Consider the following 13,732-nt stretch of genomic DNA (forward strand, 5'->3'; position numbering starts at 1 on the left):
GAGCTGAGCGAAGTCCCTCTCTCAGACAGTCTTCTGAGATGAACGGGACATGCAGGAAAGGTGAGGCCTCCAAGGGTCTTCCATTGACAACCAACTTCTTGTTTGTCATCCAGATTTCTTATTTTAAATGAATTAGGTGCTTGGAAATAGAGTCACAAGACTGGCCAATTTTCTCCTAGAAGAGTGGCAGCAAAGGAAAGCTGGAATGCATTAATCATAAATGAGTCAATTAATTACAGTTCTCCTTCCCCCGTGGGGTCAGTGCTGGCAACAGTAGGCCCCGAGTTATTGAGGGAATTAGACACCGAAGATGCCCTTTATAGAGCCAATTATGTGGAAATAAATTACTCTTTCAGATGACAATATGCTGTTCTCTCAGAACATGTAGGGAGGGGTGTCTTTTTGTCTCTGAACAGTCTGCATGTAGTTTTCATGATAATTAACGCCCTTAAACTATTTGTGGAAAAGCAAAGGTTTCTTCTGGCTCCAGTTCTTTGGCTATAAGGATACTTCAGGCTTAGAAAATGTAGGGGTGGTTTTGCTGCGTGATGTGTTGACATTTGAGAGGTTTCAAGGAGGTGTGACAGAAACTCCCAGCAGCTCTTGGAGAGGCCTGAAAGGCAGGCAAGTGGTATAAATCACTCCCTGAGCTTTTACTCACCCCACGAGAATAGCAGGATAGAAAATCTAACAAACAGATTTCAGCATTCACACTGCTCTGCCATAAATGCTCCTGGCATGAAATGGCCACTGCTATGCAGGGAAATAAGCAGTTATGTGAGCTGGTGGCAACTAGTCCTTGAGGAGGGCCAAGGGAGGAAGCAGGGTTGGAGAGAGCATGACTCTCTGCCCTCCCTCGCAGCCCAACCCCTTCCTCTCGGGTCCTCAGTGTCCCCCATCCTCAGCCCCACCTGCGACCTAATTAATGTGGGGAGAAGGGGATGGGTCAGGATACTCATTGCAGCATGGTTATGATAGTGAGGAACTGGAAATCTCCAACATCCCTCCGAAAGGTTTGGTTAAAGGACCACAAGGAGCCTCTCAGCAATGAATATCTACAGCAGCTAGAAAGGAATCGGATGCAGCTCTGGTTGCTGACTTGGAGAATCTTCTAGGCATGTTAAAGGAAAAAAGAAACTTGTAGAATGAGGTATATGGGCTAATGCATTTCTGTAAAATAGAACTATATATTTCCATGTGTGTGTATAATATATGTCTATCTATCTATATATTATATATAGATATGGTTGTACCACACTAAATTGCCTTTTTGAAGGTCAAAATTGGTTGGACATTGGCAGTTTCACATAGTTTAACTTCAAGTTTCTCAGTCATGACACTATTTGGGCCAGATAATTCTTTGTTATGGGGGCTGTCCTGAACATTGCTAGATGTTTATCAGCATCTACTCACCTTTATTCACTGGATGCTAGTATCAATTCCCAATTATGACAGTCAAAAATGTCTCCAGATATTGTCAAATGTCCCCTGGGGGGAAAAATCCTTTCCTTGCCTTGAGAACCACTTATTTAACTTAGTATATGTAAATGGAACAATATACACCAAACTGATTTGTTATCAGTTACTTCTGGGGAGGGGACTGAAAATGGGGTGTTGCAGTTTTAGCTTCTTAGTGTTGTTTTAAATTATTTTACAACAAGATTACATTCATGTATTACTTGTGTAATGAAAAAAAATCAAACTGAGCTATGTTTCAATTACTAAAGAGTGGTGGGAGGGACCCCTTCGGCCTCATAGGAAGAGGCAGGAGGGAGCAGGATGTAGTTTTCTGTGCCCTGCTTGCTTCAGGCTCGCTTATAGTCCTGTGCTTTGCACTGGAGTGTTGTTTTTTTTTTTTCTTTTTTGCGGTACGCAGGCCTCTCACTGTTGTGGCCTCTTCCGTTGTGGAGCACAGGCTCCGGACGTGCAGGCTCAGCGGCCATGGCTTACGGACCTAGCCGCTCCGTGGCATGTGGTATCTTCCTGGACCGGGGCACGAACCTGTGTCCCCTGCATCGGCAGGTGGACTCTCAACCACTGCGCCACCAGGGAAGCCCTCAACTCTGTTTTGTTTCAATTTAGAATGTAGGTGGCCAGAACATTCAGACAAAAACTGGGCTCCTTCTAAGTATTTTTTCAACTTTTATTATGAAGAATTTCAAACATAGAGAAATTTAAAGAATGGTATAGTGAACACCCAGAGACCTTGCATGCAGACTCTACAACTGCTAAGTAACATTTTGCCATATTTGTTTTATATATTTTTTGAGTGTACAATTTGAATGTAATTTTTAAACATTGTAATACTTCATCCCTAAATGTTTTTGCATACTTCTCCGAAGAATAACGACTCTTTACAATGATCTTACCTTAGGAAGTTAACAATAATTTTATAATATCATTTAATCTATAGTTCATATTCAAATTTCTGCTGTTGTTCCAAATTTGCGACTATAAAAGAACCTATAGCTTTTTTTTGGAACCAGGTTCTGTGGCTAAATTCAAACATTGTGTTTGGTTGTTATGTCTTATTAATTTTTCTTTGAAGAGTTCAGCCTGATTGCCTTATAGATTCTTAATTTAACTGACTGTTTCCTCATGGAACATTTAACTTGTTATCTAGTCCTGGTTGTTTCCTGCAAGCTGGCAGTTAAGTTTAGAGGCTTAACTAATAGATTCAGATTAAAAACATTTGATTAGAATATTTAATACAGAGATGATGTATATATTTTTATTGTATAACATCAGTTCTTTTAAGTTTTTTTTTTTTAAGTTTTGAGGAAAAATAGGAATGTATATTCAGGGCCTGAAACTAAAGAGATATATTGTGGTATTGGACTCATTTTAGTACAGAAAATTACCAAATGGGAAGCCAGTGTCTATTGTTATACTCTCTCAAGTTTAGAAAGCAAGATGGTGGCTGATGGAATAACACTAGATGGATATTTCATTGTTTTGGTGTCTGTTTATCCTCAGACTAACTGCAGAAAATGTAGCTGGATTCGAACTGGGCCACAGAGGGATGGACAGATTTCAAAGTGGGATGGAAACCAACAAAAAATTAGAGTGAACAGGGAGGCCTCTCTTGAGCCCTCCAGTCAGAAAATAGGAAGGAAGGGCCAGAAAAAATTAGAAAAAATAAGTACCAAGAGCTATCATATAAGACTGATTCTGGGGATTCGATAATTTAAAAAAAAAATTCTTATTGGAATATAGTTGATTTACAATGTTGTGTTACTTTTTGCTGTACAGCAAAGTGAATCAGTTATACATATACATATATCTACTCTTTTTTAGATTCTTTTCCCATATAGGTCATTACAGAGTATTGAGTAGAGTTCCCTGTGCTATACAGAGGTCCTTACTAGTTATCTATTTTAAATATAGTAGTGTGTATATGTCAGTCCCAATCTCCCAATTTATTCCTCCCTTCCTTTTTCCCCGGTAACCATAAGATTGTTTTCTACATCTGTAACTCTATTTCCGTTTTGTAAATAAGTTCATTTGTACCATTTTTTTAGATTCCACATACAAGGGATATTGTATGATATTTGTCCTTCCCTGTCTGACTTACTTCACTCAGTATGACAATCTCTAGGTCCATCCGTGTTGCTGCAAATGGCATTATTTCGTTCTTTTTTATGGCTGAATAGTATTCCATAATATATATGTGCCACATCTTCTTTATCCATTCCTTCGTCCGTGGGCATTTAGGTTGCTTCCATGTCCTGGCTATTGTAAACAGTCCTGCAATGAACACTGGGGTACATGTATCTTTTTGAATTATGGTTTTCTCTGGGTATACGCCCAGGAGTGTGATTGCTGTATCATATGGTAGTTCTATTTTTAGTTTTTTAAGGAACCTCCAGACTGTTCTCCATAGTGGCTGTGCCAATTTGCATTCCCACAAACAGTGTAGAAGATTTGATAATTAAGGAAACTTTCCTCCACTATGGTTTTTTTTAATAAAAAAGACAATAAACAGTATTTTATTTGGGGCCCTTACTCAGTATTTACAGATCCTCAACTTTGAGGTAGGTTAAATATTAGCATCGTGTTTTATAAACTAAAACTCAGGCAGAGATTACATCACTTGTTGCAAACCACAGCAGGAGTCCTACCATGGTCAAGAATAACATGGTCTCTTTCAGATTAATCATCTCTGATGTGTGAATTTAATGGTGATAGCTTGCAAATATTCATAAAAAAGACTAGATACCACAGAAATTCTACTCTGGAATATTTGAAAATTCTTAAATTGATCCTATAATTATTATACATACCGTGGAATAACCTACCTGCTCCCACTATAAATCTATTTGTATATAACTGATCCTTATAATAACAAATTAGCACGTTACTGATTCTGTTGTTTTCTGCCTTTTGGGGTGGTTTAAGCAGGAAGACAACCAGCACGTTTTCCTCAGGGTGCTAGACAGCTTTAGGTGCAGATGCTATGCTCAAGGCACCATCTATGATGATCTGGCGTCATAGGAAAGCACATATACAAGTGAAGCCAAGATCCAGAAAAGATGCCTGGATCCAAAAGAGGGGAGGCCCTTTGCAAGTCAAAGATGAAGAAAAAAAATAAATACTGTCTCCTTAGGCTCTGCCGATCCTCATTGTCATGCTACAGCATCACAACAACGTATGGGAAGAGCTCCTAAAAAAGAGCAGTAAGTTTGTCCCAGTGGTCTGTTAATTAAAGTTCTTGTTAACCAGATAAGCCACAAGAAAAATTAAATTTGTATTTTATTAAAGTGACATCTATAGAAGCAAAATACCTAAATATTTAATATGAATATGTTCCACCTATCATGTATATTACTCTAATTGTCAAAAGCCTGATTCACTTAGCTCAGTATAATTACTTGAAATTCAGCTCATCTTGATACAGGTTCCTGGGCCAGCCTTCTCAAGTATTTGTTTAATGATAAAGTTCCTTTTACTTAAAAATTTGTCAAATATTAATAGTATAAGATTAAGAGCGGTTAATTAACAACTGAGAAATTATAAGGAAAATATCATTAGTGTGTTATAAAATGCAGCATTCAGCAGCACAAATTTCAAGAGTAAGGATATAGACTCCTGTGCTTCTGAATAGACGGAACAACTTAGCCCGACATGGTTTGGGTCAAAGAATCAGGAAAAAAAGGAGGGAGGGGCCACAGGAGGCAAAGTATTTTATTCTAGCATCCCTCAAGTTGACTGTGGACGTAAAAAGTTTCTACATTTAAAAAGTTTATGTAAGTTACATGAATTGTAATTTTCATAAAAATCAAAATGAAATGTTCTGTGTAGGACAAAAGATATGCCTAAACAACATATCATATTTGTACAAGGTGACATGAATGTCATGGATATTAGTAATGAATGAAAAAGCTTAAGTCTATGGCAGACTGAGCAAAGATTTCAGTTTGGTATTCTATAACCACAAGACTGTAAACTACTCTTACTATACAAAAGCTCTAATGACATATAGAATTTTGTGTAGGAACTCTTGTGCTTCTTCTGCTTGGCACATCATCTACTCTTTAATATGTGAAATTAATACAGACATTTGTGAGAAGTTGTACAAAACTGTCGTGTTTACAAAAATGGCACAAAAGTGAATTCGGCAGTTGATGCACATGCACACTTCAGTCACATCTTCAACAACAAAAGGTATTGAAACGCTGTAGAACTGAATAAGAATGCTAGCTTCTATGGCAGCTGTCAAGCATTAGAGTCACCTAAGTTACACCAGAATGGGCAAATATTGCCCAAGTAAAATTCTATTGTTAAAGCTGAAACAGATTTAAGGCCATTCAAGTTCAAGCACAGAGATACAAATCTTTTGGAGCCCCATCTATCTGTGTTTGAAATTTGTGACCTTTCTTCTGACTTGGGGTCTTAAAATTTTGTTTTACAAAATCTGAAAATACAGAAGAAATCAGTACTACAGAGGTTATATTAAATAAGAATAAAATACAAAGCTATGATTAAGATGAATTAAAGAAAGCCAAAAAGTTAACATTGTAAAACTTACTTGTTACTTGTTGGGACTTTCCTACACTAGAAGTTAGGTATTATGTACAGGTATTTTCAAGTAGATTACTTTATGTTTCTCTAACATGTTCTTTTCATCAGTACACTGTTAAACGAATCCAAAACCGTACACATGTATACTACTTTACAATAGCAGTACACACTACTGCTACCTGCAAAGCTGTCACTCTCAAATGACTTAGTGAATGAAGGGAAATAAGAAGTGGAGAAGGAACGTATTAAGGAGAAATAATGGGAATTAGAAGATTCGTGCAGTTCAGCTCTTTCAACCAGCCAGCCAGCTTGCTAGCAGCAAGAGATAGTTTCCGTTGAGGATGGACCTGTGGAGTGGGAATGTGGTCACAGTGACCTTTGTCTTATCTGGGGCTGCAGTAGGAAGTTGCTTGTTCTTCATCTTTGCTTTAGCCATGTTGTAATCCCCAGAATCAAAATACCTTTGCGCTTTCTGCAATCATTTCCTTAAGAAATCTGAACCTCCAGGCTTTTGTCCTAGAAGAAGATACCTTGCTTTTAATTTTGCTTCTTCAGCTTTCTCTGGACTAGTCACTTTATCTTCCATTTCCTTCTGTTCCTTTGTAGAGGCTGCCTCAGGGACTTCTGTGGATATACTGCTCTCTCTTACCCCACTTCTCCACTATGGGGTTTGATTAACTTTAGAGATAGAGTTCTCGCATGAAGATAAAAGTGGAGGATCAGCCATATTATTCTAGTTTAGAGTCGCAAGGAAAACTGGATTAGAGAAGGTGGTTTGTACTGGAGATGGAAATAAGACTCTCTACACAACACTCCCCCGGAACTGAACTGACTTAACCTCTGGGATGGTTAATTTCATGTGTCAACTTGACCATGCGGTGCCCAGATATGTGGTCAAACATTATTCTGGGTGTGTCTATGAGGGTATTTTTAAGAGATTAATATTTGAATCAGTAGACTGAGTAAAGCAGTCTCCCTCCATAAAGTTCTTGGCCCTCATCTAATCCACTGAAGGCCTAAGTAGAATAAAAGACTGAGTAAGAAAGATTTCTTTCTTTTGGCTTTACTGTCTTTGAGCTAGGATATAGGTCTTTTCCTGCCTTTGAACTCAGACTCAGGCTGGAACTTACATCGTTGACTCTCCTGAGTCTCTGCTTGCTGACTACAGATCTTGGGACTTATCAGCCTCCATAACTGTGTAAGCCAGTTCCTTATAATGAACCTCTCTCTATTATACATTATTATATGATACATGCTTTATATATCATGTAATAATATATATTATTATATATTTTATCAATCAATCTGTCCATTGGTTCTTTTTCTCTGGAGACCATGACTAATACAACCTCCCAACTGAAGGTGGGGCAGCTGAAGAGTTTTGCCTGGTCTGCTTCTGCATGGTAGGAAGGAAGTAGAACAAGAGCAGTGATAAGTCGTCCTCAGACTGTGGGGATCAGAGAGGGAGAAGCACCCCAGGAAAATGGTAAAAGTTCCCTCACGAACATCCTTCAAGAGGGTGGGAAAATTGGACATAGGAACCAACATGAGGGCTCAGAGGGAACCTGAGGAGAGGAATTCCATATACCAATTGGTGGTACTGAGGATTAGAAACCACAGATTGTGAGACCTTAAATATTGTCTCAAAACAGTAGCTGGCCTGAGCTAACTCTAATAAGAAAAGCTTCTTGGGGCTGGATTCAGCCAGTAAACCAAGAAAGATACCATTTTAAGATACATTAATAAACCCCAAAAGTATTCTCAGTTGTTTGCCCTGCACGGACAAATGAAGAGTATGTAAATATATCTTAAAAGCATAAATTCATAAGCTCTCAAAAGTTACAAAGAACAATAGGGACATACAAAATGGCTTTTGATTCAGATAACTTTGATTCCATTACACATAGTAAAAGCCTGCCTCATTGTGATAGATTGAGTCTGTATCAGGAAAGTTCAGATTATTGGTGATTTTGTGTAAGGGCAGCCTTGAATATGTCTGGCCTTTTCTCTATTGGAAATAATTAGATAGCCAAGAATTACTGCCAAGGACATTTGGTTTATGGATGGGATATTTCTTAATGAAGGTGATAATGACAATAACAAGAGCATCCATATTTTTACTATCTTTTTTTTAAAATTAATTAATTTTTGGCTGCGCTGGGTCTTTGTTGCTGCATGCGGGCTTTCTTTTTTAGTTGTGGTGAGTGGGGCCTACTTTTTGTTGTGGTGTGCAGGCTTCTCATTGCGGTGGCTTCTCTTGTTTCGGAGCCCAGGCTCTAAGCACACAGGCTTCAGTAGTTGTGGCACGCACGCTCAGTACTTGTGGCTCATGGGCTCTAAAATGCAGGCTCAGTAGTTGTGGCGCACGGTCTTAGTTGCTCCACGGCATGTGGGATCTTCCCGGACCAGGGCTCGAACCTGTGTCCCTTGCATTGGCAGGCGGATTCTTAACCACTGTGCCACCAGGGAAGCCCAAAGCATCCATATTTTTGTTTCTAGTTCTGAGAATTTCATTAAGTAGTGCTAAAGGTTTCAAATGGTCTTGTATTTCAAAGCACTCTCTCTGTGCCTCTTTGCCTTACCTTACACTAGCCCTTCTACCTGAATGTGGTTTTTTTTTTTTTAATTTTTGCAGTTTTACTTATCATGACCTGACCTTCCCCAAATATCCATTAAACACCTATGAAAATATAATTAATGTAATTATTTAATTCAGGGAAATCTGTGCTCCTATCAAGTGCAAAGCCCTATGCCAGTTTTTAGAGATGCAGATGTTCTACATAGTCGAGCAATTCCTCGAATTGCTCCTAATCTAATCTGTAATTGCTCTTAAAATTAAGGATGAGCACTGGCCATATTCCATTATCCAGGAGGAATTTCTACTGCTTCTTTTGATGATGGGACTGGATTAAGAAACTCAAGCCATACTGTTTCTGGCATGGCTACTCCTATATTAAAGCAACATTGCCACATCCTTAAGATGTAAAACTCCAGAGATACATGTTGAGAACTCTCAGGCAGTGTGATAAGGTATAACTGTTCATTTCATTACTTTTTCTCATTAATGAGAACTGGTCCACAGATGGCCTCAGTTTTCCTGGGAACTGCATTTTCCCCCTCATGACTAGGGAAATGATGGGGACAGTCCCTGTTCAGTTTGGTAAAGGATCCTGGTTGACTCATCTACCAGGAACTGGGCTCAGAGCTGTGCTCATCATTTTGCTCTTGGCTTTATATTTGGTGAACGATTCTTCTAGGTCTAGAGGAGATGGTAAGTACACTATGGAGACAACAGTCTGTATAGTACCAAGGAAGAGATGCTTCCTGTGTTTTTAAAAACACAGAAGAAAAACATGAAAAATAAATTAGACTTACTATAAAAATCAGAAGAAAATTTTAGAAGGTAAAATTTGATGGGTTTTATTAATTTGCAAGAGGAAATCACCTCTATGAACAAGAAGAGTCTTTAGGAAGGGATTTATTGAAACAAAAGAATAGTCAAATTAAAATCCATATTGAAGGCAGAAAAGACCAAATTCACCAGTAGAGAAAATTGAATAAGTAATGAATATGGTGGTTTTAAATGCTTTAAAAAAGTTGTCGATCTCTTTCTTTAATGAAAGCATATAAAGGTTCTCGCCATGTAAAGGTTATGACTGAGTTTCTGGTTGAAGTGCAGATAGGGTCCCAGAGCTCCATCTACTACACTTTCATCCTTGACCCGAATAGTGGATCCTATAGGCGTTCTCTAGAACTTCCACTGAAGTTTCTCTAGAGCGCTGAAAACTGCTGAGGTAGAGCATAAAATTGAGAAGGCACTCTCAGAATACATGATAAAAAGTTGAAAATGATGAGAGAAGATAAAAGATATGGGAGAGTGACCACAAAAATCTAGCCCGTGACTAATAGATACTGTTAGAGGAGAATGAATGATTAATTAAGATAGAATTAATTTGTAATGTAGTAGAAGAAAACTCCTTATTTAAACAAACAAAAAACCAGATCTGAATCTAAAGGTTGAGAAATTTCTTGCATTTCAGGTGGGATTAAGAGATTAAGAGAGCCATGATTGGATATGAATTGAGAGATCCATTAATGGATATCCTGGTGAAACTTATGAATTTCACGGGTAAGCAAAAAAATTATGCATCATTTACTATGTGCAAACTAAACCTTATCATCCTCTACAAGAGTGGTATAAGACATAAATATACCTTTATTCAGCAACGAGATGATGAGGTTGAGTCTCTGAGAATTTACATAACCTCATCCACATCATACAGCTGCAATACAGTAGAGTTTAGATTTAAACCTAGGCATGCAAGACAAGTTAAAACAAGTTACCTAAGAAGGAAACAATTTCAGGTTGTTCTCAGACTTTTTGGCTGTCCAGAACACAATAAAAATGCCTATGACAGTGCTTCTGAACACCATCTTCTCATTAACATCCCTTTGGAGCTTTATAAAAATCACAGATGAGTAATACTCATCCTAGACTGATCAAATCTGAAGCAGGATTACATAGCCAGTGTTGAGATCAGCTCTTCTACAGAATTTGTTAGGAAAAAGAAGATTGTGACACAGAAATTCTAAGCCCATCGAAATTTGTGTGTGAAAGCAATGCAGTGACATTTACGTATCTTTAAGATTTTTAGAAAATGTACTATGTAGGTTTTCTTCCCGAAAATACATATTTGTATGCGTCTGTTAATTCAATGAGAGATGAATCCGTATTAAATTGTGAGGAGTGCTAACAGAAAAAAAGATGTATAGAGAGCACTGAAACATAAAATATGCAGAAATAGGTGTTATAACTGGTATAAATATGGTTGCAAGGTTGAATGTAATGATTTAAAAAATTCATAAAAGATTATGTTAAAAAGAACGATGATGGGGTTTAAAACCCCAGATTAATTAATGAAGACCTGGAAGTTGCAAAGGACACAGAGAAAGCAAAAGGACTCAATTTTTTGCCTTCTATAGTAGAAAACAGAAAGTTGTTTGATTCTTTATCTTTGATATCTAGATAAATACAGATTTAGGAATGTTTTTGAAAAATGTAAAAGAAATCACTAATTATGTATTATGTTAGTGCAGAAAACCAACATCAAAGTGGGTTGAGGAAAGAATGGGATGAGAAGAAATGAAGACAACAAGTACAGACAGCTTTTTCAAGGATTTTTACAGTGAAAATTAGCAGAAAATCAGGGCAGTAGCTGGAGGAGGATGTAGAGTCAAGGGAGGATTTTTCTTTTGTTGTTAAAATTGGACACCAGGAGGCATGTTTGTATGTCAACAGGAAAGATGCAGTAGAGAAGAAGAAACAGATGATGTGAAAGAGAAAGAAGACAGTGGCTGGAGTGAAGTCCCTGGGGAGATGAGAAGTGATGGGATCCAGGATAGAGGTAGAGTGATTAACTTAGATGAGAGCGTAGACAGTTTATCCATTGTTACAGGAGGAAAGTTAGAATATGTGACTGTAACAAGTATTTGCTTTATGCGCTTGGGCTATTACTCAACTTTTCTGTGCCTTAATTCTAGCTCTAAAATGGAGAAGGTGATACTTACCTCATGGGGTAGGGGTTGTGAGGATTAAGTGAGTTCATGTATATAAACTGTTAGGAGCAGTGCTTGGCAATAACAAGTAATCAATAAAAGTTAGCTATTATTATTTCCTTTTAAAAAATATATGCAGATGAAAAAGGTTCTACAGATGGACAGTGGTGATGGTTGCACAACAATGTGAATGTACTTAATGCCACTGAACTTTACACTTAAAAATGGTTAAAATGGTAAAATTTGTGTTATGCACATTTTATGTAAAATGTGTATAATTTACAATAAAAATAAATGTAGGTGAGTTGATGAAATTTGGGGTGGCAAGATGAGGTAGATTTGGTCTAATCTGTTTTTCTATGAAATGATATCATAGATGAGATGGGGAAGGGGTTTGATGATCTGAGGAAGGAGAACAGATGTGAAATAATCCTGTCAGTGACTGAGAACATGAATTTACTAGGAAAGTGTAGTGGGCTATCTGGGAGTATAGGGTGCCCATTTGAAATCGGTGGTTATTCCAAGTTCAGTCACCAGGTGCAACTTTGGCTCAGGGGTAAAGTAAGTGGGTTGTTGGGTTAACCCACCTAGAATCTACCCCAGGTGAGTTTAGTAAATGGAAAAAGGAGCTAAGATGTTAGCAAGGGAGTTGTTAGAGTGCTGAACCATGGAATTCAGCACTATGTAATAAAATAAAAAGGTCTCAGGCAAATATGATCAGAAAGAAACACAAATTAAGAAATGAAAAATAGTACAAAACAATACACACTGAGGACAATGTTACCATTGATCAAGATGAAATGGCTGTGGGACATTTAGATAATTGCTTAATTTCAGACTCTAATGTACTTTAGTGTTTAACTGGTTCAGAACCCTAGACTTACGGAAGAATTCTAAAAAGGGTTTTCTTTTGTATGTGACAAGAATCTATTGAACTATTTTCGCTTCCCCTTTGCTATCATTTCAAACTTTGAGACCAACTTAACACAAGGGCCTCATTAATCGTCATTCTTTCCTACAGAGGTGGGTGGCTTGTAATACAACCTCTAATTTGCAGAAAGGTAGATTCAGGGGTGACACCTTCTACTCATACTTTATCTCAAATGTCATTAGGACATCTATAATGAGGCGCTAGAATATGGTTGGAACACTCACTCTGGGAATGGGTCTTCTAGGTGCCTGCCAATCAGATGTTGGATGATTTGTTCTTGTTTCTTCCCAGAAATTGAAGTTAAGCTGAGTTTGCTAGCAATTTTCAGGGACACCACAACTCAACTGCCCTGACTTGGATGTACTTATAAGCAACTGAGTCCTTAATTGTTCCGAAGGGAGGCAGCTGCTTGTAAAATGTACTGAAGAAATTTTACGTCAGTAAGGACCTCACAGAGGACTGAAGAAGTAACTAGCATCAAGAAATCATCCAGTTAGCAGAAGTCATGCAGCTCGTTATCAGCAAATCTGCCATGTATCATAGGAAGTAAGAAGAGCTACAAAAAGTTATACAGCCTATGGAATCTGACTCATAGATTATTGTTTTCCAGCTTTATTGAGATATTATTAGCCTATAACATTGTGTAAGTTTAAGGCATTCAACATAATGATTTGATATAGGTACATACTATGAAATGATTATCATAACAAGGTTAATTAACACATCTATCACCTCATAATTTTTTTTTTTTTTCCTGCGGTACGCGGGCCTCTCACTGTTGTGGCCTCTCCCGTTGCGGAGCACAGGCTCCGGACGCTTAGGCCAGTGGCCATGGCTCACGGGCCTAGCCGCTCCACGGCATGTGGGATCCTCCCGGACTGGGGCACGAACCCATGTCCCCTGCATCGGCAGGTGGACTCTCAACCACTGCGCCACCAGGGAAGCCCCTCATAATTTTTTTATGTGAGAACTTTTAAGACCTACTCTCTTAGAAACTTTCAAATACATAAAACAGTATTGTTAACTATAGCCCTAAATGCTGTATATTACAGCCCCAAAACTTATTTATTTTATAACTGGAAGTTTGTACCCTTTGACCACTTTCACCCATTTCCCCTAATCACACCCCTCAAACTGCCCCCTGTCATTGACAAGTACCAACCTGCTCTCTGTTTCAATGAGTTTGATATTTTTTAAGATTCTACATATAAGTGAAATCATACA

At 38.0% G+C, this 13,732-nt stretch overlaps 1 pseudogene; it reads right to left on the bottom strand.

Moving 5' to 3' along the window:
- Positions 1-6,266: 6,266 nt before the first annotated feature.
- On the bottom strand, positions 6,267-6,649 carry LOC114901347 (annotated as a pseudogene).
- Positions 6,650-13,732: the final 7,083 nt, after the last annotated feature.

The sequence above is a fragment of the Monodon monoceros genome, unplaced genomic scaffold (genome assembly GCF_005190385.1).
Source record: "Monodon monoceros isolate NGI ecotype Baffin Bay Population unplaced genomic scaffold, NGI_Narwhal_1 Super_Scaffold_2, whole genome shotgun sequence".
Classification (NCBI taxonomy): Eukaryota; Metazoa; Chordata; class Mammalia; order Artiodactyla; family Monodontidae; genus Monodon; species Monodon monoceros.